This window comes from Thermobia domestica, chromosome 17 (genome assembly GCF_964235325.1).
Source record: "Thermobia domestica chromosome 17, izTheDome1.hap1.1, whole genome shotgun sequence".
NCBI lineage: Eukaryota > Metazoa > Arthropoda > Insecta > Zygentoma > Lepismatidae > Thermobia > Thermobia domestica.
This window is the reverse complement of record NC_137470.1, coordinates 17,298,220-17,324,577: the sequence shown is the minus strand read 5'-3', so window position 1 is coordinate 17,324,577 and position 26,358 is coordinate 17,298,220. Positions and strand designations below refer to the sequence as shown.

At 35.9% G+C, this 26,358-nt stretch overlaps 1 long non-coding RNA gene across 1 annotated transcript in view; it reads right to left on the bottom strand.

Moving 5' to 3' along the window:
- Positions 1-26,358, bottom strand: part of LOC145674483 (uncharacterized) — a 495,535-nt gene that overhangs the window by 39,512 nt on the left and 429,665 nt on the right. Inside the window, exon 2 of the long non-coding RNA XR_014128954.1 lies at positions 21,953-22,192. This is a non-coding gene — a long non-coding RNA (uncharacterized LOC145674483). The remainder of the gene's footprint in view (positions 1-21,952; positions 22,193-26,358) is intronic.

Here is a 26,358-nt window from a genome sequence, read left to right as displayed (position 1 = left end):
AGGCACATGTTGCATGAAGTAAAAGTCCAAGATGGCTCCTGCCTTATCACAAGACATATTCAGCATAAACCATATTTGAAATACACATATTTATATTATAGAAATTCAATACCAATATTTGAACTGATGGTTCAATTAGAATATTTATCAATTTTCTATCTACATTTTTTTTATATATATACTCACGGAAAAACCCAGAATAGATTTTAAATTCTCAAAATAAAATATACTATACACAATATTAAATATGGTGTAACACATACCTCGCAAAGAGAACAAGTGACGGGACCAATCACTTAATTTCAAAGCTACTTCATCGGAAGGATAAACAACCAATCAAATTTAAGTATAGCAATCACATGACATTGACAAAAGACTAACCATAATACCAGATCATTTAAATTAAGAAAACACCACCTCTCTATCGCAAAAATATAATGTAGTGGAATACAGGGAGGAAAAAGGAAGGTGAATAGGTTACCAAAATAATAATAATAATAATAATAAGAAGAAGAATAATAATAATATAGAAGGAAACAGTATAGAAGGAAACAGCGCTGTTTCTAATCTTAAATTAAATCCCTTTTTCATTCATTTTACTATATAATACCAATGTAAAGATCACTACGGCACAACATCCCCCTCCAAAAAAAATCTTGAGAATATTTTTCATTTTAAACCAAAACACATATGTACAATACAATATAGTAATGAGCATGAGATGAAATGATGATGAAAAGGGTTAGTAGCGAATGAATGATGATGAACATGAACAATAAATATACAATTCAAGAAACAACAATTTGCCTTACATGGTTCCACCACAAACATTTCTGGGCTCTGTAGAGCTTAGCTAAAGTAGTATGCGTCACAACTATTTTATTATCATTTGTTTTACATTTTAATGTATTTGCCGTAGGTTTAGCAATCACAGTAACAGGACATTAAAGGCTAATGATTTTGTAACCTTATCCTGTAGGGATGACTTTTGCTGTGATTTGATCAAAACACGATCACCGACAGCAAAGGTGACAGGAACAGTACGCTTATTATATAACCTTCGTCTCTCTTCCCAAGCTTTGTGCATGTTTTCTAAAGCTTGCTCCCATATAGTGGCATTATTAGGGCCATCAATATCTACAGAGGAAATTTTCCACTTAACCATCAAGGTATCAATAGGATCTCTCCCAAGAAACAATCTAAATGGAGAAAATTTCAACTCCGAATGTTCAGCAGTATTTAGAGAAAACTGCAGTTGGTTTATAAAATATGCCCATTTCTCCTGTTTTCCATTCAAATAGGATTTCAGACTAGTTTTTACTAATCTCTCGTATTTCTCGACTGCATTACCACCAGGAAAGTAAGGAGAGCTCCTAATATGTTTTATTCCATTTCCAAAGAGGAAATTCTTGAATTCCACAGAAGAAAAACACGGGCCCCTATCGCTCGTAAGAGAACGACAAAATCCGAAACGACAAAAAATATCATTCAGGGCTTTGATAACAAGCTTGCTCGTTGCATTACGTAAAGGAACTAAATGAAGGAATCAAGACGCATTATCGAGACAAAGTAGAATGTACCGGCATCCATAACTACACGGGAGAGGCCCAGCCAAATCTACGTAGTTATGACATTCACTTCAGAACAATATTCTGAGATCAACTGCCCTTGAGGAAGATAGTTTCGAGCCTTCGAAAGTTGGCACTCATGTCACCCTCTCACATACTCTCGAACTTCATCTTACATGTTCTTCCAAGTGAAATACTTGGAAATTTTCTTGTAACTCTTCAAAATCCCAAGGTAAGCCCCATTAGGTAACATTGAATGATAATAACTTAATAACATAGGGACAAGTAAACGGGGAACCAAAACCTTATAAGGTGAATATTTCGCCTTAGTATTTTGATACAAGATATCCTTCACAATCTTATAATCTTGGTATTCCCCACCATGTCCAACCACCTCCCGATAGATATCTTTAGTATCAGCTTCTGTTCGTTGATGTTGTACAATATCTGTATGTGACAATGACTAAACTCCATAGACTAAACATACAATTCTCCGCGGAACTAATGGAACAAAGATCAACATCTACATCCGTGGGGTTGATTTCATAAATCCGCGTCAAAAAATCCACTTGGAAATTCTTTGCACTCGAAATGTGCACAATTTTGAATTTAAATTCAAATAAATTCTGTACTATATTACCATAACGACCTAAATTCTTCGGATTACGTAACATGTGTACGAGAGCATTATTATCTGTAAATATAGTAAATTCGTTACTCAAGAATGAACGAAAGCGCATCACCGCATTATATATGGCAAGCAATTCTAATTGATATATTGTTCTATTAAAATCAGCGGGTTTTAAAGTTTTACTGAAAAACCAAACTGGTTTCAACAAGCCCTCGTCCGTTTTCTGAGACAAAATTGAGGCTTGAGATCTCAACGTCGAATCTACATGCAAATAAAATCTTTTATTTAAATTGGGGATGGACAAAATAATCTGTTCTTCAAAAGATCGCTTTATTTGCTCCAAACAAGAGTCCTCTCTGGGACAACAAACAAATTTCTCACGTGGAGAACGCATTCTCGATAAGGGTTCGATAAGGCCCGCGAAATCATTACAGAAACGAGAATAGAAATTTAAAAAGCTCAAAATTTTCACAAGGCCACGTCGGTTTTGAGGGGGTTTAATATCCCTAATTGGCTGTAGCCTTTCGGGTAACATCTTAATCTCACCGTCCTCGATCAAGAAGCCCAAAAATTCAATTTTTGTCCTCAATATCTTACATTTGTCGGGAGACAGAGTGAGGCCTCTGTTCGAAAAACGAGAGAGAACTTGTTCCAACATGGAATTGTGTTCCTCAATAGAACGTCCATATACAACAATGTCGTCAGCGTAGAATTCAACTCCCTTTCCTCTCAAGTCTCCCATATATCATTAAGAGCCCTCATTAAGGCATGTGTCCCAATGCAGATTCCCATCGGTACACGCCCGTATTCATATAATTTGTCTTGTACAGCGAAGGCAGTGAGCTGTCTACTCTCAGGGGACAGCTGGACCTGGAAGAAAGCTCGACGGGCATCAAATATTGACATAATTTTTGCATCAGAAAGCGAACTAATACACTCGTCGAGGTTCGGACACGGGACCCCATCTCTACAAATGATATTGTTCACCCGAGCGAAATTTACTACTAGCCTGGAAGATGAATCCCTATTCTTAACAAGAAAACAAGGAGATCTAAACTCAGAGAGTGAAGGACGAATAACATTATTTTCCAATAATTGTTCAATAATATGGGATAATTCCTTCTGCTGAGTTCTCGAAAAAGGGTATTGTCTCTCACGTATCACTTCATCTGATTTTCTTTGGATATGGTATACAAAATCACTAATGCAGCCTATACGATGAGTGATCACATTATCATATTTACTCAATAACCTATCTACATAAGCCCCTAAACTCTTATCTTGTTCCAATAACTTTTTATCTATACCATCTATAATTTTCTTTCTCTCTTCTACAGTAATATCCCACTTACTCTCATCACCTGACTGTAACATACATAACAATAGATCGCCCCCTATTTCATTATCATAATTGACATTATTAACATCACAATTTACACGTTTCTCACCGAAGTTTTCGTCATTTACTACATTACAAGTATCAGGTCGCGAAGAAGGCCCAGGCACGGGCTCATTTTCTAACATTGAAATATTATTTTTCTCAAAATTAGAGTCCGAAGTAACATTTATTTTTCTTTTTAAATTTGATGAAGGCAAATGAAATGTCCTGGAAGAAAAATTTTCGCTGCAAGAGTACCTGTAACCATGTAGTCCCACTGTGTCGCTTCTGGTCGGCTTAGAAGGCTTACGGCTCCTTATCTGCGGTGCCCTGGTCGCATCCAAATCTTTCCTACTAGGATGTTTACTTCCGTTGTCAAAATTTCTCTTACAAGTCCAGGGCCTACGGGAATGAGGCGAAGAATCTCCCAAGAAAAGTTTGGCGGCAGCTTCGCTCACACTCCCCTCCCTGGAAGGATAAAAACCAGCAACAGGCTTCCTTTTGTTATAAGTAAGAGGGGAGGGGGGAGAAGATTTTACTAAGGGAACTTCTATTTTTGACTTGGTCCAATATAACGTGTTTTTATCAAAGTCAATACATAATCCCTCTCGACGAAAACAATCGAGTCCCAAAAGAATTGGATATTCAAGATTTTTCATCACATAAAACTTGCACTGAAACTTATATCCATCTATAACCAAGGGTAGCAACACTGAAGGACGTAACACTATTGCTTCTCTGTTAATAGTTTTTCCACGAAAACAGTCTTTATAATTAACACGGACTTCATCAAAGTTCTTAACTTTATTAAAAAGGTCCAAACTAATTAAATTAGCCGTGCACCCACAATCTAAGGCAGAGACGACTGAAAAATCCCCAACTTTAAGGTTCACCAAGGCAACGCCCCCACTATCTTCTACAGAGCACACTTTCTTTTCATTATTTCCAACAAACGACATAGATGAAGACGAATTTTTATTTAAACTACAGTTCCGTTTTAAATGCGGACCGCCACAAAGAAAGCACGCAACAGTTTTTTGTTTTTGTTTATTTGTAAAGTTTTTATTCACAACTGGCAACCCTACTTGAGAGCGCACCTTAAAATCAAATTGTTTAGAATAGAGTTCATGAAAGGTGTAATCGTTAACCAATCGGTGTAATTCACTCATAGTTTTAGGTTTCTGGTTATAAAATAACCTCCCTTTAATTCGAGACAGAACGCCACTGGTAATGAAACTTATTAATCTCTCATCACCACAATTTAATTTAAGCAAGCGGTCCACTGTGACTAAACGTTTAACGAAGTCTTTCAAGTTCTCCGCCTGACCTTGGGGTTTATACATATATTCAACAACTATGGGTTGTATAGCACATTCCGATAACAAATTATGAAAAATATAATCTCGCGTGAGCTCCCAGGTACGAAGCTGACTAGGCAATTCCAGTAATACATTTTTTAAAGGACCTGATACTTTTCCTCTTAAGGAATACAGTAATGCCGGGAAGGGAAAACGGTCTACATTATAAAACTCATCTATTTGTTTAACAAACTCATATAACACTATAGGGTTAGATCCATCAGAACTTGGTAAATTATCAAAGAAAGATCGAAGTACCAAAGCTGCGGAATTCTGTTCTAGTTTTGAAAAACAAGCATTCGAAGAAGAAGTTAAGTTATATTGCTGACCTTGCACATTCTTATCAACTAGCGAGCCAGCAAAAGGTGAATGAACACTTGGTACAACAGGCACCGTGTTTGTATTACTCACAGGTACTACGTTAGCTACCTCCTGTTTATCAAGGTCAACAGACGACTGTGGGTCAGCTGTTTTATTTGCAAGGAATCTATAGAGTAGTGATTTTGCTTCTCCTTCTGATAACGTTTCTACGACCTGTCTTTGGTCAATTGGATTCATTGTAGCAATTTCTTTCAAAAATATTGATTCGACCTTTCTTTGCTCTACGTGTTCTACATTTTCATTTTCCTTAAAAAGTGGTATCTCATCCATAAAAAAGGAACTATCACCACCAAAAGCCATGATGAATATAAACAAGTAAGCAAGGATATTGACTAACATGTACCAAGAATTGGGTTCAATCCCGCCTGCTTTATATTATCAATGAAGACTATAACTGACTTTAAACTTTTAAAGCATACCATAAAAAAATGACTTGTTCTCTTCTTTTGTAACAGCCAAGGTGGGCAATGTTGACATTACCGTCCCTTCCCAGAAAAACTAAATCTTTGAAAATCAGGAAAGAAAGTTTTACGTTCCCTTCCCTCTACTCAAACAAGTAGCCCCTCCGAGAAGAGTTTCCCGGGCCAGGTATGTGGTTTACAACGCCGCTTAACGCACGTAAAAATGTAAGCCACTGAAAGAGAATGGTATGCTAAAGTTCAACTAATAATAATAAGTTTTCAAAGGTTGCAGGAACATAACTCTACTTGATAAACAACACAGAAAAGAATTCCGATAGCATTAACAAATTTTATTATTATTAAAAAAAATAAACGTAATGTTGAATCTAACAACGAATTTGTAAAGTTCGTAAAAGTTTGTCCGATTTTGAAAAATATTTTCAACTACTAGTAGATTTAAACAATTTCGATTCATGCAAAAACCACAAGAAATTTATAATTACCGAAACATTTATCAGGCACATGTTGCATGAAGTAAAAGTCCAAGATGGCTCCTGCCTTATCACAAGACATATTCAGCATAAACCATATTTGAAATACACATATTTATATTATAGAAATTCAATACCAATATTTGAACTGATGGTTCAATTAGAATATTTATCAATTTTCTATCTACATTTTTATATATATATATACTCACGGAAAAACCCAGAATAGATTTTAAATTCACAAAATAAAATATACTATACACAATATTAAATATGGTGTAACACATACCTCGCGAAGAGAACAAGTGACGGGACCAATCACTTAATTTCAAAGCTACTTCATCAGAAGGATAAACAACCAATCAAATTTAAGTATAGCAATCACATGACATTGACAAAAGACTAACCATAATACCAGATCATTTAAATTAAGAAAACACCAACTCTCTATCGCAAAAATATACTGTAGTGGAATACAGGGAGGAAAAAGGAAGGTGAATAGGTTACCAAAATAATAATAATACTAATAATAATAATAATATAAAATATTATTATTAATAATAATAATAATAATAATAATAATAATAATAATAATAATAATAATATAGAAGGAAACAGTATAGAAGGAAACAGCGCTGTTTCTAATCTTAAATTAAATCCCTTTTTCATTCATTTTACTCTATAATACAAATGTAAAGATCACTACGGCACACGCTTTTCTACGATGTATGTGTGTATATGTAAATAAGATAATCTCTCTTTTTGAGTTGTTTTGAGAGTTCGAAAAATATACAAATAATAAAGAGGGATTTTTGCCAGAAATCAGAAAACTAAAAAGTAAAATTAAAAGCTGCTGCTTTAAGTATATTTCCTACTAGCGAAATACGTTTATATATGCTGGAGACACGTTACAGCAAATAAGATTAGTATCAGGTGAAGAAATAGTTCTCAAATTATATTTTCCGGGTCTTGCCAATATTTCCGAACAAAAGATTTTTTTCTAATGGGTTCAAAATTTCCGGAAATTTTACATAGCACAAGGACAATACGTATCTCCATAAAATATATACTATACGTATTTGATTTTAACATACTGGTATTAACTAAAATGATTCTGGTCCTGTTATTTAACATTTCCCTGCCATAAAACGGTAACTTTATAAAATTACTTAAGATAATTTAAATGCGTCTATATTAATTAATCTAACTAGGATTATATTTTAGGATCTTTTGTAGTCATAACTCCATACTATCACGGTGCTAACGTTAAAGGTGTGGTACAAATATGTTTGTTGCCACAAAATTTGCCTATTCTAATAGAAGAAAAATAAGTACTCAATGATCTAGTTAATAAACTGTATACTGTAAACTAGTAAATATCAAATAGTTTTCATTTTAAAAGCATAATGTAGTAAAATATTCGAAAATTTCAATTTTTCCCAATATTTCCGTTTTTTTCCCGGGCCTTTACAATACTAACCACCACACTCACCGCGTGATGATCTGTCCAGTAATGGAATCGTTCCAGAATATCTTTGACAGTTTTGCTTTACCCATAGACTCTCCCGTGTGCGTGGGTTTTCTCGGGGTTCTCCCGTTTTCTCCCACTTTCTTCATTCCACCATTTCATTCATTACTCATTATCACCGTCTCCTTTAGCCTAACCGGCATATCCGTGGGACGTAAAACTCAAAGATTTCATTTCATTTTTCCATAGACTCTCTTCCAGAATATTTACTTTTTTGTGTATAAAGGTGTCTTTGTGGATTTATCATCATCATAGGTATTATGCCATTATTGGCAGATCCATCTCCACAATTGAGAATCTTCCATGCTCCACGGTCTTCAGCTAACCTGTTCGTCTTCACGTACGATTTTTGTTTCAATAAGGGTTGTCAACTTTTGAAAATGCAAATGCCGGACACCCTCCTGGAGTACGTATACTCTTAAGATTGTGTCATCATCGCTCGTCAAAAATGTGAACAACCAGATAGTTGTTACCTCACATAAAATTGAGCCATTCGGAGTTCGAATTTAATAACTATGATTACTTTTTAAGTATTAAACTTAATTATTCCACTTTTGGTTGAGTCGCCACCTGTAATATTTCTAATCTACCATCAATAATACATCATATTTAAAACAGAAAAGCAATTATAATTGGCAACATAATTATGACATGCACAAAATGTACTTGAAAAATAACTCTTCCTTAATATACCAGCTCAGCTGCGGCTGTTAATGCCTCATAATGCCTACAGATTTTTACTGGATCTTGATGCATTATTTAATAAGATGTATCTGAGGATGGAGAAATGCTAGCTGCGCTCTTGAAAATGTACTTTTGTTGAACTTTAGCATTTATGGTAAGTTCAGTAAATGTTCCTGACTTCAACTCTTAAAAAAATTCCGCGCACGACAAGTCGATATCAAAGCGAATTGAAAGCTTTGCTTTAACCATGTTCATTCAAAAACTATTTCATTTATCACTCCAAAATAATCTGGATAGGGTAGAGAACAGAATCACTAAGGGGAAAAAATACCGGACGTTTAACGTCCGGTTTTGAGTTCTATCGGACGCCGGAAGTCAAAAACCGAATTGTCAGGTAAAATACTGGACGGTTGGTAACCCTATTTTAATATCATTCATTAATTGTTGCCTCCTTCGCCCCCTCCCTCTCTTTCCTGCCACCATAGATTCTAGTACATCCATCATGATACAGTTCCTTTTTAGCCAATCTCTCAACCACTTTCTCTTCCTCTTCTCAATTCTAACCATATATAAAACTACATGAACTGACATAAATTATTGAGCACTTCCTGTAGCGCTACAATGATTAAATTTATCATGATTGAAGCTTTCCCGAACTAACCCACAGGAAAATTGCCAAAAGTTAATATATATATATATATATATATATATTAATTTTCAGATGGTCTAAAGAGGGGATGAAGAATTTCCCCATGTTTTTTAAATGGACCTTTTTTTGGACATATAATCTCATGTTTTAGGTACTTAGAATTGGAATAAAAACTTGAAATTCGGTATGCTTGAATATTTTTGTCAGCGTTACCTAAGTGAATCATCAGAACTAAAAATTCCCAACCGTAGAGTGGTTTTATGGGGAACGGAAAATTCTTTCCCATGTTATTTATACGGGACGTCTTCTACACCCGAAAATGTTTAGGCACTTCCGGCAGGATTAGAATGATGAAATTTAGCATGATTGTATTGTAGCCTTCCAGGACTAACCGACAGGAAAATTGCCAAAAGTGAATATTTTTACTTTGAGGGAGTCTAAAGGGGGATGGAAAAATTCCCATGCTACTTAAATGGAATTTTCTTGGGATACAAAATCTTATCTTTTAGACAATCGAAATAGGAAAAGAAACAATAGAATTGTGGGTTCAAGAGGTGCGAAGCCGTTGGCCGAGTAAAGACAGTGTGTGCGGGCGAAGATCCCGGATGGGCAGATTCAGGAAATACGAAGAGTAAGTTCACGAAATTCACTGATGATGCAAAGGCCGACAGATAAGAAATGAGATGTCATAGACCAAGCAGACTCGGGGGTCTGGGGGCGGAGCACCCAGCTAGCCAAACGCTAAACTATATATATAAAATTGAAAATCACTATGTTTGTGACTCTAAATCTCCTGAACGCCCGACCGATCTCGATTAAATTTGTAACAAGGATAAGGTTCAAGGCTGGGCTGGTTTTAGGCTATTTACTTCAATGGTAGAAGTGACGGGCGGGTGGGGGATTAAAATAAATAAAACTTAATAATTCCTGAACCACTCCACAGACCTTGATGAAATTTTCAACATAGATGGAGTTCAGGCCTGGGATCATTTTTATGATTTAAATTTTACGGAGAAACATAGGGGAGATATACAAAAATCAATTTATATAAAACTGAAAGTGACTATTTTTGTAACTTATTGACTCTTGAACTATCCGACCGATCTCAATCAAATTTTCAAGATACATGAGGTTTGGATCTGGAAACAATTTTGTAATTTCACTTTAACGGTATATTCCACGGGTTGGGGAGCGGAGGGGGACGTATAAATAAAAACTAATAAAACCTAATAACTTTTGAACCTCCCAACCAACTTCGATAAAATTTTCAACGTATATGAGGGTCGGGCCTTGGGAGTCTTTTATCGTTTCACTTTGACGAGCCAACCTAGGGGAGGGGGAGGAGAGAGATATATGAAAAAAAAATAAAATAAAAATGACTGCATTTGTGACTTCATCACTCTTGAATCACCCGACCGATCTCAATCAAATTTTCAACATACCTGATTTCAGGGGCAGGGATTACTTTAGGCTATTCACTTTGACGATGCAACTTAGGGGAGGGGGAGAGAAATTTTAAAATGATCTAAAATGACCGATATTAGTGTTGAATCCATAGTTTTCAGGGTCGATGAGAGAAACAGTGACACTTCTGATGCTGTTTCAATCCAAGTTCAACCTGATAGTTGGGAAAGGGGAAGATACCCCTTATGGGAGGGAGATAAACATTTAAAAATGATCGATAATGACTAATATTAGTGTCGAATTCATAGTTATAGAAGTAGTTGAGATTAATAGTGACAATTCTGATGCCATGTGCCGCAGCACGGAGGAGGGGGAGAAGGGCTATATATAATAATGATCGAAAATGGCCACTATCAGTGTCGAATTTATAGTTTTCGGGGTAGCTTAGATGAACAATGATACTTTCAATCTCGTTTAAATTCAAATTCAACCCCGCAACTTGGGGGAGGAAGATATATTTAAAAATTATCGAAAATGACCGGTATTAGGGCTGAATGGACACTTTTTGGGATCGCTGAGATGAATGGTGACACTTCGGATGCCATGGCCCGCAACATGGGGGTGGGGCCTATATATATATATATATATATATATATATATATATATATATGCTCAAAAATGGTCGATATTAGTGTTGAATCTATAGTTCTTGGGGTCACCGAGATGAACAGTGACACTTCTGATGCTATTTAAATCCAAATTCAGCCCCTCATCATGGGAGAGAGGAAAGGGAAATACATAAAACTGATCAAAAATAATCCATATTAGTGTCGAATCCATAGTTTCCGGGGTCGCTGAGATGACCGGTGACATTTCCGATCCCGTTTAAAACCTAATTCATCCCCTCAATTTGGGAATGGGGAAGATAATAAAATGATCGAAAATGGCCAATATTAGTGTCGAATCCATGGTTTTCAGGGTCGCCGAGATGATCAATGATCTTTCCGATGCCGTTTAAATCGACGCCATTGAAAACGAAAACAGCATATTTCACGGGTACTAAACACGTGAGATACGGAGTTGTGCATTTAAATTTTCATTTCAACCCAGCGAAACGGGTAAATATATGCTAGTAATATCTAAAACTGTTCTTTTCCCCGCACTATTTCTAACACCATCTCATTCGTCTTCCACTCGACTCAGTTAATTCTCTCCATTTTTCTCCACATCCACATTTCAAAGTCTTCCAGTTATTTTTCGTAACTTTTACATAATGTCCATGTTTCTACCTCATATAGCACTATACTCCACACAAAGCATTTTATGGGTCTTTTTCTGAACTCTTTATTCAAAGTTCCACAAAATAATATTTTCTTCCTCCTAAAAGGCTTCTTTCGCCATTCCTATCCTTTGTGGGTTTAGAAAATGAAAATAAAAAATATTAAATATTTCAATTTAACGTCCCACGATTAAGGCAAGTAAATGATGATGGAAGAGTTGGTGGAATGATAAAGTGAGAGGAAACCCACGGACGCGATGTTGTCCATCACAAATTTACTTTTACAAGGATCAAACCAAAGACCCCACGCAATAGAGGTAAGCACTATACCACTGAGCCACCCTGCCTCCCCCTCTGTGCGTTTAGGTTTCTATTTTAGAGTAGTAATGAAGTATACCAAACTAAACAAAACGTAAAATGTTACAAAAATAATTTATTCTTCCAAAAATATCGAATTCTTTGCCCCCCCCCCCCCGCGGAGTTCTGCGGCTCTACTCACAAGGGAGGGTCACGAACTTGCTCCGCTCAGATCCGAACGAGACAGTTGTTTTTGCATTTTGTATGTTATAACTAGACGAATCCCAAAGTTATACGTGCAACCGGGCGGGATATCGTGAGTTAAACATATTTTGTAATGTAAAAGCTACCAAAAAAAAAAAAAAAAAAAACTCGCAGAACAATTTGAACCGAGTCATTTGTTCGAAAACGGTTGAGTAAATGGAAAACTCGGTGAACACGTATTCCATCATTTCAAAAGCCAAACTTTTTGGGGTAAAAAACATTGCCCCAGAGTCTCAGACGGGGTCCAACTTAAAATTTTCAAATGACAAGTGGAGATAAGTAGCACATCATTTAAAAGCTGCTGTAAAACGAAAGAAAATGGAGCAAGTCTAGACTCTCTACGATAACCCTGTGCAAAACGGCGGCGGTTCAAAATGTAAACAAAAACTTCATTGAAAAGTCCAAGGCCACCCCTGTAAATCGGAAACGGTTAAACAAATGTGAAAACGGGAAAAAAAAGTCTGGCATTATTTTCAAAGTACAACGGTTTAAGTTAAAACGTCTTGTCCCAGGGAACTCACAGTATCCCAGGTGTGGTCCAACTAAAAAGTTTTAAATAGCAAGAGGGGTTAGGTAGTATCGTTCGAAAGTTGTTAAATGAAAGAAGATGTAGCAAGTCTCGACTTTATAAACCTGTGCAAAATGATGGCGGGTCAAAATGTAAACAAAAACTTAATTGAAAATCTATGGCCACCTTGAATCCAAGATGGTTAAAACCTATATCGAAAGGATAGGCATACCAAACTGCTGATGCTAGGAAAACCAAATTTGGCATGAATGTTGATAAGTAGGTGACAAAAGATGCGAAATGTTCAAACACACGACATCTTGAGTTCAAAATGCCACACTATGTATCGAAAACATGTCCAGCTCAAACAACTAGTGTTGGAGAAGCGAAATGTGATATTTACGTTTATGGTTAATATTAGATATCCACAAAGTATCAAAGAGTATCATCTGTAATCCAATGTGGCTGCCAGCGTGAAAAATCAGTTTGTATATAAGTATGCTATTTCTTGGAATATTCTTACCAAACCAATAAAGTTTGACACAGCTTGATGTACTGAAATGACACACGTGGTTTGGTACTGCTCGCAAATCTTGTAAATGAATGTTTTTCTGCATGCTTGATAGTGCTTGAAATATTGCGATCAAACCAACGAATAACATACAAATGAAACCATTACGAATACGTTACAATATAGCCCCCAACCTGACCGGTGCAGCAAGTCCTTTATGTATGAACTACGTATGATGAAGTTAGAAAATACCCCAAGGTATTCCACTTTTGTTTAGCAGTATGAAGAGGAAGTCAGAGTTGTGTGTTCATCGCATATTTTTATATTTACGTAAATGATATCGAGAGAACCGCGACGAACGTGCATTAGGAAAAAACATAGGCCTATATGTGTTGTTAGAGAATGAAATAATAGTTGAAGTGAATCGAAATTCAATTGTTCTTTAATCTTCCTATTGTTTGTAAATACAAAATAGAAAAAAATAGAGATTTAAATTTCTACTGTAATGAATGACATAGCTTTTAAGCAGCCATCTTGGATTCAAGGAGGCCATAGATTTTCAATTAAGTTTTTGTTTACATTTTGACCCACCGATTTTTGCACAGGGTTATCGTAGAAAGTCGAGACTTGCTCCATCTTCTTTCATTTAACAACAGCTTTCAAACGATGTGTTACTTAACCCCTCCTGCCATTTGAAACTTTTTAGTTGGACCCCACCTGAGGCCCTGTGGGTTCCCTGGGGCAAGACGTTTTAACTTAAACCGTTGTGCTTTGAAAATAATGCCACACTTCCTTTCCTGTTTTCACACTTGTCTCGCCGTTTCCGATTTATAGGGGTGGCCATGGACTTTTCAATTATTTTTTTGTTTACATTTTGACCCGTTGCCATTTTTCAGAGGTTTCTCGTAGAGAGTCTAGACTTGCTCCATTTTCTTTCGTTTTACAACAGCTCTCAAACGATGTGCTACTTAACCCCTCTTGTCATTTGATAATTTTAAGTTGGACCCCGTCTGGGACCCTGCGGGGAACCCTGGGCCAAATTTTTTATCCCAAAAAATGTGTCCTTGAAAATAATGAGATACGTGTTCGCTGAGTTTTCCATTTACCCAACCGTTTCCGAACAAATGACCCGGTTAAAACTATTCTGCCAGCTTTGTAGCTTTTACATTACAAAATATGTTGTAACTCACGATATTCCGCCCGGTGGCACGTATAACTTTGGGACCTGTCTAGTTATAACATATGAAATGCAAACACAATTGTCTCGTTCGGATCTCAGCGGAGCAACCAGCACCCTTGTCAGCTTGGTTTGTTTGCCTAGTCGGAAATCCGACGTTGTTTGTGTCAACATTGTCATCAGCAAGAATTGAACTAAAAGCACATGTATGTTTAGTTTATTTCTTCTTTTCTCTTGACCTTAATTTGTTCGTAAATACACAATTACTGGGAGGGTGTTTTCTGGAATACGTGTGTTAATCTACGTTGTTAACTTTGTTCCTTTTGTCGAAATTTGATATCTTTTTTTAAAAAAAAAGAAAGAAAAGAAAAGTAATAGATCTAATATTCAAGGCCTTCTGTTGTTATGTTCTTCGTTTGAACTTAGTTGTCTGTTGTTTGAACTGTCTTTTAGGGTGACGTCACTCGATCTGCTGATTGACTTCGTTTAGAAAAGAAAGAAAAAAAGAATTCGTCTGTTGTTTGATTTGTGGCCGTCGGGAGCCCAAACACGATCTCGAAACTGGCAAAGCATAAGTTTGCTTTCGTTGGAACTGGTCCAACGTTGACAACTAGCTTATCATTTAACCAGAAATATCGAACAAAAATCTTTATGAAGTTTCAAAACACCTCCAGAGTGTTCTATAAACCTTTAAATAATGAGTTTTGTTTGCCTCTCTGCTAAATGATCTTGCTGCACCATCGTTTTGCTAACCAATTATGCCATGCAAATACACCAGATAAATATTTGTCTCCTATAGGCCTATTTTAGAAGAAATAAAGATAAGAAATTAAATATCGACTAAAAGCAGGAATTTGTGTTATTCAGTTCAAAATATTTTTTCGTCGCGAATCCTATCGAGTAATTTGAGGCTTAAAATATATATAAAAACGATAATCATGCCTGTTGTTCTGTATGGTTGCGAAACATGATCATTTACTCTGAAGGAAAAACGTAGACTGAAAGTTTTTGAGGATAAAATCCTGAGACGAGTATTCGGACCGAAGAGAAACGGGAACGGGGAATGGCGGAAACTTCATAACAAAGAAATACATAATTTATACCGTTTAGCATACATTGTTAGAGTCATCAAATTTAGGAGGCTCAGGTGGGCAGGTCATGTAGCCAGAATGGAAGAAAATAGGAACGCTCTCAAAGTCTTAACTACTATTCCAATCAGGAAACGACCATTAGGAAGACCTAGTCGCAGATGGGAGGACAATATTAAGATGGATCTCGCAGAAATACGAGTACAAAGTAGAAACTGAATCCAGTTGGCAAAAGAATAAAAGTCAGTGTAGAGCTTTTGTGAACGCGGCATTGAACCTCCGTGTTCCATAGGCCATAGAATTAGATAGTTAGTTAAGGGTCCTTGTTTCGTCTAATACTAGTAACAACTAAAATGGCGAACAATTAAAAAATTGTGGGAATTGAGGAAAGTTACATTTTCTCGAAATTTTATACAATTTTCTGTATTTACTCGAAAATTAACTTTTTATTTACAGGTTTTACTACGAAATTAGTGTATGCTCATGTTTGGATTGTGTCAAATTGTATTCGTTTAGAACAGGGTTTCTAACCTATGGTACGCATACCATTGGTGGTGCGCGATTCCCTGTTGGTAGTACGTATGACTTATGGTGATATTAATAATTAATATGCCCTGGTGTCACGTCAGTGGAAAAGGTTAAATTTGTGATCTAGAAGGTTAAATTTGTGAGACGTGTAATTTGTTTGAATCAGTAGGCCTAGTTTTGAAATGTCGTGAGTCAGAAAAGTAAAGTTATGAGAACATAGAAAAAACTAATTTTTGAAAATTCTGATAGATATGAAATGATAGGTCTCTGAGAAAATAGAGTTTTCTTGTCATTGTACGAAATGAAGAACTTGTTGTGAGCAATTGGTGTTACAAAATAAAATAATAAATAAAAAGTTGGATTAAAGCAAAATCGTCATTTTATAACTCATGATCTTTCCAAACCTACTGATTCATTTGTTCACTTGTCGAATTGATCTGTTGAAGTCACCTTTGGCTATATGATTAGCGTATACGCCATTGGCGCTGGAGACCTCGTTTGGTTCCTGGTGGGAGCTTATGTGGTTTGGATTCCCTCGCTAAGCTTTAGGTCCACTGTCTTATATAGCCTGAGTGGGACGCTAGACTTCAAATCAACCATACATCAACTTGACTTGTTTACTTTTAATGTTCGTTAACTCGTATTGCATAAAAATTTGGGAAATCTAATATAAATTAAATAAAGAGTTTATTTGTGTGTTTGTCTGTCTGTGTGCGGCCTGGGGACCAGACGAGTGGACCGAGAGTTACAAAATGTTGGTCAGAGGTACCTTGGCCCAGGCCCCAGGTCAAGACGAAGCCCTTTTTTTTAAATTTCGAACCAGGGGGTCTCAGGGGGGCGTTTAACGGAACCGGTTCGGGAACCAGACAAATTGACTGAGAGTTACCAAATTCTAGTCTCGAATACCTTGGTCCAGACTCCAGACCAAAGTTAAACTTTTTTGTCAAAATTCGAACCGGGGGGGGGGGGGGGCGTTTACCGGGACATGTAAAAGTAGTAGAAAATGACGGATATTGGTGTCGAATTCATAGTTTTCGCGGTCGCTGAGATCAATGGTGATACTCCCACAGGCGTTGACTTCCAAATACAGCCCCCGTACGAAGCATGGGTATATTCAACAGTTAAGAATAAAACTTCATTAAAAGAACTTTCTAATTTTCTTTGAGTTGGATGTTAAAAGCTAAAATTTCCACAAAATAAAAGGATATTGGCATGTGGTCAATATAATAGGCCCTATCAATATGAACAGTACACGTAAATCAATTTTTCAGTTCTTCATATAATATTGCAACGATAATGTTTATATATATATGCAGTTGTAGGCAGGGTTAAAAGTGGGTTTGAAAAGATAGGGGGACGGCAGATAGTGGCATGACGTCACGCCGTTACCCTGCCTATCTTTGCCCGTTGTATTATTTAGGAACTGGGGGACGCCGTACATATTTTTTTTTGGAGATGGGGACGGCGTCGCCCCGCGTTCTCCCACACTTTTAGCCCCTGGTTATAGGTAGGGTTGCCATAATTTTTTGATCCAAAATATAGAGAGGCCTTAAAATGACATCCTATCGAAGATATACAGTGACTAGCAGAATTATTCGGACACTATAGTGTTTGAACAAAAGATGGGATTTATTTCAAAGAAAAAGCAAATGCAAATGATATGCTATCATTTTCTCTGACATCCAACATACATAAATAATTTTACACTTCGAAAATAAAATAACTTACAAACAATGTAAAGTAGCGAGATCAAAACAAACACAATACGAATTTGGGTGTTGCAAAATTATTCGGACACCTGACCAGATATGACACTTATCGAGTAAAAAATATAAAACTCAATATCTAGTAGGCAGTCCTTTCTGCTTAAGAACTGCATGTAGTCTATTTGGCATACAATTCACAAGTTTGCGAGTGTATGCAACAATAATCTTGGCCCATTCTTGACGAAGCACGTCCTTCAGATGCGCCTTCGAAGTTTATCACACATTTCGAACTTGCTTGTCTAGTTTATAACACATTTCTAACTTGTTTCTCTAGTTTATAATACATTTCGAACTTGTTTCTCTAGTTTATCCCACAAATGTTCAATGGGGTTCATATCTGGAGACTGGAGAGGGGAACGGAATGTCTTTGGGCAATTGTATAGTAATCACAGATTTACAATATGAGCTGTGTTTCGGGTAGAATTTGAATGTATCTAGTATCTACATTTTTCTGCCTTCTTCTTTAAATTATCTGTGAGAATTTGCAGGTAGAAGTGTTTGTTCATTGATGTTCAATGAACACCAACTCATCTACTCCAGACGCTGACATGCAGCCCTATACCATTACGCTCCCTCCTTTGTATTTTACTGACGGTGGAAATTTTGTTCCTCCAGCTTGGTATTGTTTCTTCTCCACACCATTACCTTCCCATCAGAACAGAAGATATTGAACATACTTTTATCAGAAAAAAATCACGTAGTTCCACCAGTTGGCACCCATATACTGGTATTATTTCGCAAAACTAGTCTTTTCTTCCTCTTTGTTTTATTGATATGAGGCTTTCTGCATGCTACACGGCCATGAAAACTAGTTCTTCTCAGGACTCTTCTAATTTTATCGGGACTCACGTCGATCCCCATTTATTCTCCAACCTCGGCAGCGATTTTTGAAGCTGATTGATTCTTTTTTACTGATCCTTTCGTTGATCCTTGAGTCGTTGATCCTTTTTTTTCGGACTATTGCGGATTCCCGTCTCTCCGAAAATGTCTTTTGACGTCCCGTGTTGGGGAGGAAATAAACTCTATCCTCAACCTTCTATCGCTTGATAATATCACATACTGTACTTTTTTCATTTGCGACATCTCTGCAATTTTTCTGCAGCTTTTATCATTTTCATAATGAAAAATTGCTAATTGCCGCTTTTCAAACGTCGTGTTCTTTCCTCTTTGACCCATTCTTCGTGTTGACAACGAATTGTTGTATCTAACTGCCACGATAACGACTACAGTACTTAACACAACCCTCAGCACTAGCGCCACGTCTCATAGTGCTCACATTATTTCACAAATGTCGTACTGTCCGAATAATTTTGCTGGGGAAAATTTGGGTATGATTTTCATTGCGATTAATTATATCCGTTCTGTTGACAGCAACTACACGCTTCATTGTGTTTTTCAGGTATGCCTATATAGCTCCTTTTTCTTATGTATTGTTGTGTACAAAATATGTTTTCATTTCGGAGTCATAGCCCGTTATATGTATTTCATTGGATCTGTCCGAATAATTCTGCTAGTCACTGTAGGCCCAAACGCAAAAACAAATATTTTGAAATTTCTTACCTAAAAATCGCCTTTTTTGGTTATCACACAATTGTTTACCGTAATATTTAAAACACTATTGGAAACTAACATGTTTTATTTTTTCATTACACAAATATGATAAAACATGTCATTAAACTACGTATATTAAATTTAACCAAAAGTACCCTGGAATGGAAATATGCGACACTTTTCAAAAACAGAACCTATTTTATTAATAGTAACTAAAATATAAGTTATGTGGTGAAAACAAAATTCTTTTCGCCCTGGATTTTGTCGATTCCCGACTCGGAAATTTTCAGGCAGGTCCAAAAACTGTCGAATACGGACAGTTTCTTATTTTATGCTTTGTACGATACGGACACGGACACGGACCCAGAATACAAACAATCCGTACAAAATACGGATATATGGCAGCCCTAGTTATAGGGCAAGAAGGACAATAGTCCATTACTTTATGATAACAAAAGCTTATGGCCAGACTTGTTTAAACTTGTTTTATTTATGCTGTTAAAGATATAATAAGTGAGGAAGCGATAAGTGATTGAAGTGTATTTTTAATTTATGTAAAGCGAAGGATAAGTATTAAGAAAATACAAAGTTTAAAAGGAATAAAAATAGTTTAATTTCTTAAAATAATTATTGTGGTAAGTTTTGGTGGATACTAAAGTAATTTGAAACAAACTGGGACCCCAATATATATATATATATATATATATATATATATATATATATATATATATATATATATATATACAGCGTTTTTCAAAACTCCAGGAACACTTTTAATACCGTATTTTATTGTAGGCAAACTAGTAACATTGGAAAGTAACGAATTGCGTAATTGTAAAGGGTAAACTGTAGGGTGACCAGACATACTCTTTTTAAGAGTATTATACTCTTTTCGAGGTTCATATACTCTATACTCTTTTTTCTTCCCAAAAATATCGAATTATACTCTTTGGTGGTATTTTCAATTTCATTTAACGTTTAATCCATTTTCCCATTAAAATCGCATTTTTTTCCCGTAAAAACTTGGACGTTGACAACCAGACCCGCTGCGCTGTGCTGCGTTTCTCGTCCTCGTTGCATTGTAGGGTTGCCAGATTTTCTTTTTGCAAAAGAAAAAAAAATAATAAAATAACTAAACTGTTTTTATTAGTTAGTACAAAACTATAGTAAAGACGGCAAAATTAAAGTGATAGATTTATCCAAACTTTCAACGTTTTAATTATTAAACTATTAATTAAATTGATTGAGTATCTGGAATGATTTATATTTTCGGAATTTATATCTGGTATTCCTACAGTTCTTGGCACGGCGTTTTGTTTTCCCTTCAAAGTGAGTCAGTTCTTGGTAGTGGGAATCGCACAGTGATTATTATTCTAATTAACGTGCGTACGTACACTAAATCAATTATATTATCGACGATTGGAAGGATTTATTTTATTAACAATTTCGCCAGGAAAATGTCAGTATAATCAAGCGTTTGAAATAAGCTATCCTTGCATTAAAAGGGCCCGCAGTAACTATGTTTACAAAGCATGGTGCACGGTATGTAAAAAGGAGTTCTCTATAAAAAATAAAGGGAAATATGATATAGAACAACACATAAAATCTAAGTAGCACACTGAATGCTTATCAACTTTCGAAGCAGGTAAGTTAGATAGTTTTTTCACCACAGAATCTTCAGAAGGGCTAGATTTAATTCGACTAGAACTTGTGTGATCATACCATAATGTTAAACATAACCACTCTTTTAGAAGCATGGACTGCACCAGCAAACTTTTGAAATCAACAGTGAATAAAAACTTTGCATGTGCGAGAACGAAAACGGAGGCTTGTTAACAAATGTGGTGCGAGTGTGGTCAGAAAATATTTTAAGTAATAGTGTTAAAAAGGCTCCTTTCGTTGTTGTTGTTTGTGATGCTTCCAATCGTAAAGCAACCAAACTCATGCCTGTTTTAGTGCGATACTGTGAAGTAGATACTGATATTAATGTAAAAACATATCTTCTAAAAATTTATAGCATATAAAATGAAACCTCGGAAACTGTGTCGAACGTATTAATGGGTACATTACATCAGTTTTGTTTGGAGAATAAGATCATCGGTTTTGCAGCTGATAATGCACCAGTAAATTTTGGAAGCATATAAAATATGTTACAATTGACCCGGGCACGGGGACGTTTGTAGCAAGACAGATGCTGTTATAAAATACTTTGTAACTTTCTATATTAGAAATTGTCATGTATGAAAAAAACTGAATGGAGCAACAAAACTTTACTTAAGATATTGTATAATTTTCAGAGTTATCGGAGCATAAACACGTGAGAAAAAAAAATAAAATGTAAAATTTGTTACAAATGCCCCCGGTCTCCCCTACTTTTTCTTTTTTTTTTTAACACATATCATTGCTCTCTGTTCTACTTCTTTTTCTTGATGACAAGGGTTACGTGTTACAATAGCTTCTCCTAAATCTCGCTTGCTTTAAAGATATTTGAATTTGAATTTATGACTTACCTATCTGTTTAGATGTATTACACGTTGATGTGCTTCAACTAAACATATATTTAACAGCTTTCCATATTTCCGCGGACTCAACTCTTTCAACTCTCTTTATCCTGCTACTCTTTTTCTTTATCATTCTTCCTTTAGCCATTCCATCTATACCAATACTTTGTAACAAACACCTTTTTCCCTCCTTGTTTAAGCGACTGCGAAACAAGGAGGATGTTGTCAATTCGACCCGTATATATATAACTGAAAATTAAAAAAAAATCATTAGTCCAACAACTTGCCAAAGTAGAATACTTAATATATATATATATATATATATATATTGTAACTGCACCTGTGCTTCAGGATACAGCCGATATTATTTTGTTCAAAGATTAATAATTACAATGTCAGCTCTGAAACAAAGTAAGGCCCAGTGTCGCCATTCGCGATGACGTTCGAGAAAAACGATAAGAAAAAGTAGGTTCTTTTGATGTCGACCCTTACGTAAAGGAAACGTCAAAAGTTGTTCCGGTAAGTAGCAATTTATCATAATATATGTAGCTTATAGTCTATGACTTACCTCAGTAATTGACATAAATAATTTACTATTTAACAAGAAATTAAATATTGTTAGTTTATTATATCTGAATATATTTTTTTAAAGAACACAATTTGGAAATAGTGCAGTGATACAACAAATTAATCATATATATTCCTTTTCCTTTACAGCTCTATAGAAGATATGCAAGGCAGGATTCCAGTACAGCGGTCCATCAATTTTCGGTACGTATTCCAAGGTATTCCAGACAGGTAAGTATTTTCTTAAACAGTTTTAGTAGAAAATAGTTATTAGATTAAGTTAGTTTAATCATAGAATTTTCGATGACAGTAGTAGTAGTAATAGTAACTTTAAAATAGGTTAGTTAGTAAGTAGAGTTCGAAGTTTTCTTTGGAAGTTAGGTTAAGTTTCAGCAAAAAGGAAAATATGCTTGATAACCTCTATAAATCAGTACTGGATATAGTAAGATACTTAATTTTTATTTGTATATTGATTCTTTTAAAACCGTTAAGTAATGTATTTTAATTTTCTTTACAGCTTCCGAACGAATTACAGCTGATTCGTCTCCATCCAACATGTTCCAAATATGTTACTAATATAGTACTCGTTTTCACCATGATACATTATATCAACATTGTGGCGCCATACTTAAATATTATTTATAATCGCCACGTACTCTTCATAATTCTTAGCTGCAATCGCAAGCTAACATATTCTTCATAATATACATATTTATTGAAATTACAATTTTGATATGGAATAGGAGAGATGTCAACAGCATTGTATTATATTCCTTAAAATGAAGGTATGTTACAATAATATGCAGTTATGGAATTCATGAAGCTATCAATATACAAACTTATTGGTTAAGGTGTTCATAAATAACGATCTGATTCAATCACTCATTACTTACTAACCATGCGGCATCCAGAAAAGATCTGTGAGATTACCGAAATTCTGAAGTCATTTTAACTAGAATTTAGAAGACAGTAATATGTCTTAGATCTTCACGACATTTCTAAGTAGTGGCATTATATTATGGGAAGAATGGACCTTCCCATATAATATTATTACTGCTGCATCATTATTTTCTATTCACGACTTTAAAGACAAATATTCAAAAATTTGGCTATTTAAAGTTTAAGATTTACCTGTTTGCTTTCCACAATTATTATGCAGTTTTAAAATTACCAGGTCTAAACTTAGCTTCACTAAAGATTTTGTAAATAATTATTTTATTTTCTGTAGCTTTGAAGATTAACTATATCTTGTTTCTGTTTATTTTATATGTTAAAATTCATCAAACTGTTCTTGCTAATCAGTAATCTGGAAACTCTTTCTTATTCCATCAACTAACATCAGATAATCGAAATTTAAAATTAAATGTAATAAAATAATCCTCTTCTTCTTTTCTGTAGTATAGAATTGTGCTCATTAAATAAATCGCTGATCGCAGAGAAATTTAAACTAAAATGAAACAAAAACAGATTAATTATTTCTGGAACGAAAATAAACAAATACTGTAACGCTATACAAGCGGGGCGTTACAATATATATATCGGATATAGTGAAGATAGTTTTTAGAACTAGATCATGAATCACCTCAATGAGTGTAGTGGGAAAAATGTAATTAATTGACTTTAATATGTGTATGTCCATACATAACTTCGATTTTGATTATTCCTTTTGCGTCCGAAAGCGTCCTTTCCTTGGAGTACAATGTAAACTTCATAATGATCTAAAAATAATCTACAGAGCTAAACTGTAAAACTCTTTAACGGCTGCCAGTGTTAATATCGTAATTAACACTCTCCAACCATGATACTCAAATTTGATGGTCATCACTTGATGACATTTGAAATGGTTGCAGAGTTTCCTCGTGGCTAAGTGGTTAACGTACGCGCTTTTGGCGCGAGAGCTCACATGGTTCGGATTCCACGTTAAGCTGTAGATCCATCTCTCATATAGCTTCACTGCTGAAAAAGATGGTAAACTTAAATCCAATCAAATAGTAATAGACCTTGTCAAACTCAGCAGTCACATGAAATAATCCACTGGTGTGCAGAACTTAAAGTACGAGATAGATAAAGTAACGTGAAGCATTGCATATTCAATGAAAGTGAATTAAAGCCCGGCATCATGTCGTCAGAGGTCTTCCACACGTGCACAGTAAGCAAGATGTTGCGTAGTGTGCTGTCAGCGTGAGCATAGCACCGAATATGTCTGCGTGATCAACACAAAGCAGTTAAATAAAAGCGTTGAGTTAATGTGTGTCAGTCAGGGAGCTGTTTAGATGCATTGCTGTGGTAGAACTTACGAGAACATGTCCCGAAGGCAACATTTAGGTGGCAAGATCTTCAGGATTGAACAGAGGACAAATGGGGTCGCGTCCTCCTCTCCAATGAGAGCATATTCAGACTGAGTAGTGACACGTGCACTCATCTGGCGAAAGCTAGGAACACGCAATGAAGTGAAGAACATTGTCGAACATGACAATTTTAGTGGTTCAGTGTTCTTGTGAAGCATAACGTTTCATGGGTTTACCGACCTTACAATTTTTGAAGGCGGCACAGTCACCGGTCAACGTTATTGATACCTGTACTCCGTTAACTTCTTCTTTATGAACGATAATGCGCGGCGCGACTTAATCAAATAGCGTAGTGGCGGAGATCTTGAAACGAGATGATATTCGGCGAACGAACTGGCCTACTTGTCCTCCGACTTGAATCCCATCGAGCACGTTGCGTTGCTGTGGGGAGGTGTCTTGCTGCACGTCCACATGCACCAAGAACTATCCAGGAGCTGTCGGTAGCGCTGGTGGAACAATAAAACTCTATACCATATCAACATATTACTGTACCAACCTTGTTAGCAGCATGGGAGCAAGTTATAGGGTATTTATTGCTATCCGTGGTGATCACACACCCTTTTAAGGACCATTTTACTCTTGTAATGTCAAGTGGGCCATCGTGAATCTCAATGACTTCAGTTTAAGTTATTGGTTCTGTATAAAAATATAATTTTGTTCTTGTAAGTGGGTGTTTCTTCCTGTTGTTTCCAGTATCATAGTGTAGCACTACTTTCTATGTATGGTTCAAGTTTCACCGATTTATGCCATTTGGGAGAAACACAGCATGTAAAACTCACTTTCGTCCTTATGTTTTGCACACTAGTCCAATATAGAATGGGACGAACATGGGTTCAGATTTTGAACTGACTGATTTTTTGATTTGGATTTGTAATTAGTAAAAGAAGAATAAGTCCGAATCCCCAATTTGGAGACCAATAACTGAAGAACCAAAAACCTGCACACCACAATGTTTTGTATGTATACTGGGCCCATCATGACCTATCACCATGTCAAATTTAGTGAAAATCAGAAGAATTACATCTTTCATCTAAATAGCATTTTTTTTTTCGAAAATCATGAGACGAATATTCGAACCCAAGAGAATGGGAAATGGCTGAAACTTCATAACGAGGAACTTCATAATTTATACAGTTTACCAAACACTGTTAGGGTCATCAAGTCTAGGAGGCTTAGGTGGGCAAGGCATGTAGCTAGGATGGAAGAAAGTAGGAACGCTTTCAAACTCTTGACTGGAAGACCAATCGGAAAACGACCGTTAGGAAGACCTAGGCGCAGATGGAAGAACAATATTAAGATGGATCTCGCAGAAATAGGAATACAAAGTAAAAACCGGATCCAGTTAGCTAAGGACAGAGTTTTTGTGAACGCAGCATTGGACTTCCGGGTTCCATAGGTAATAGAGTTGGTTATTTACAATGACCGTGATGACTCTTGAAGCCTGGGCTCTACACCAATCATAGAACTGCTTTGCCTCACGTGTGATACATCGGAAGAGTT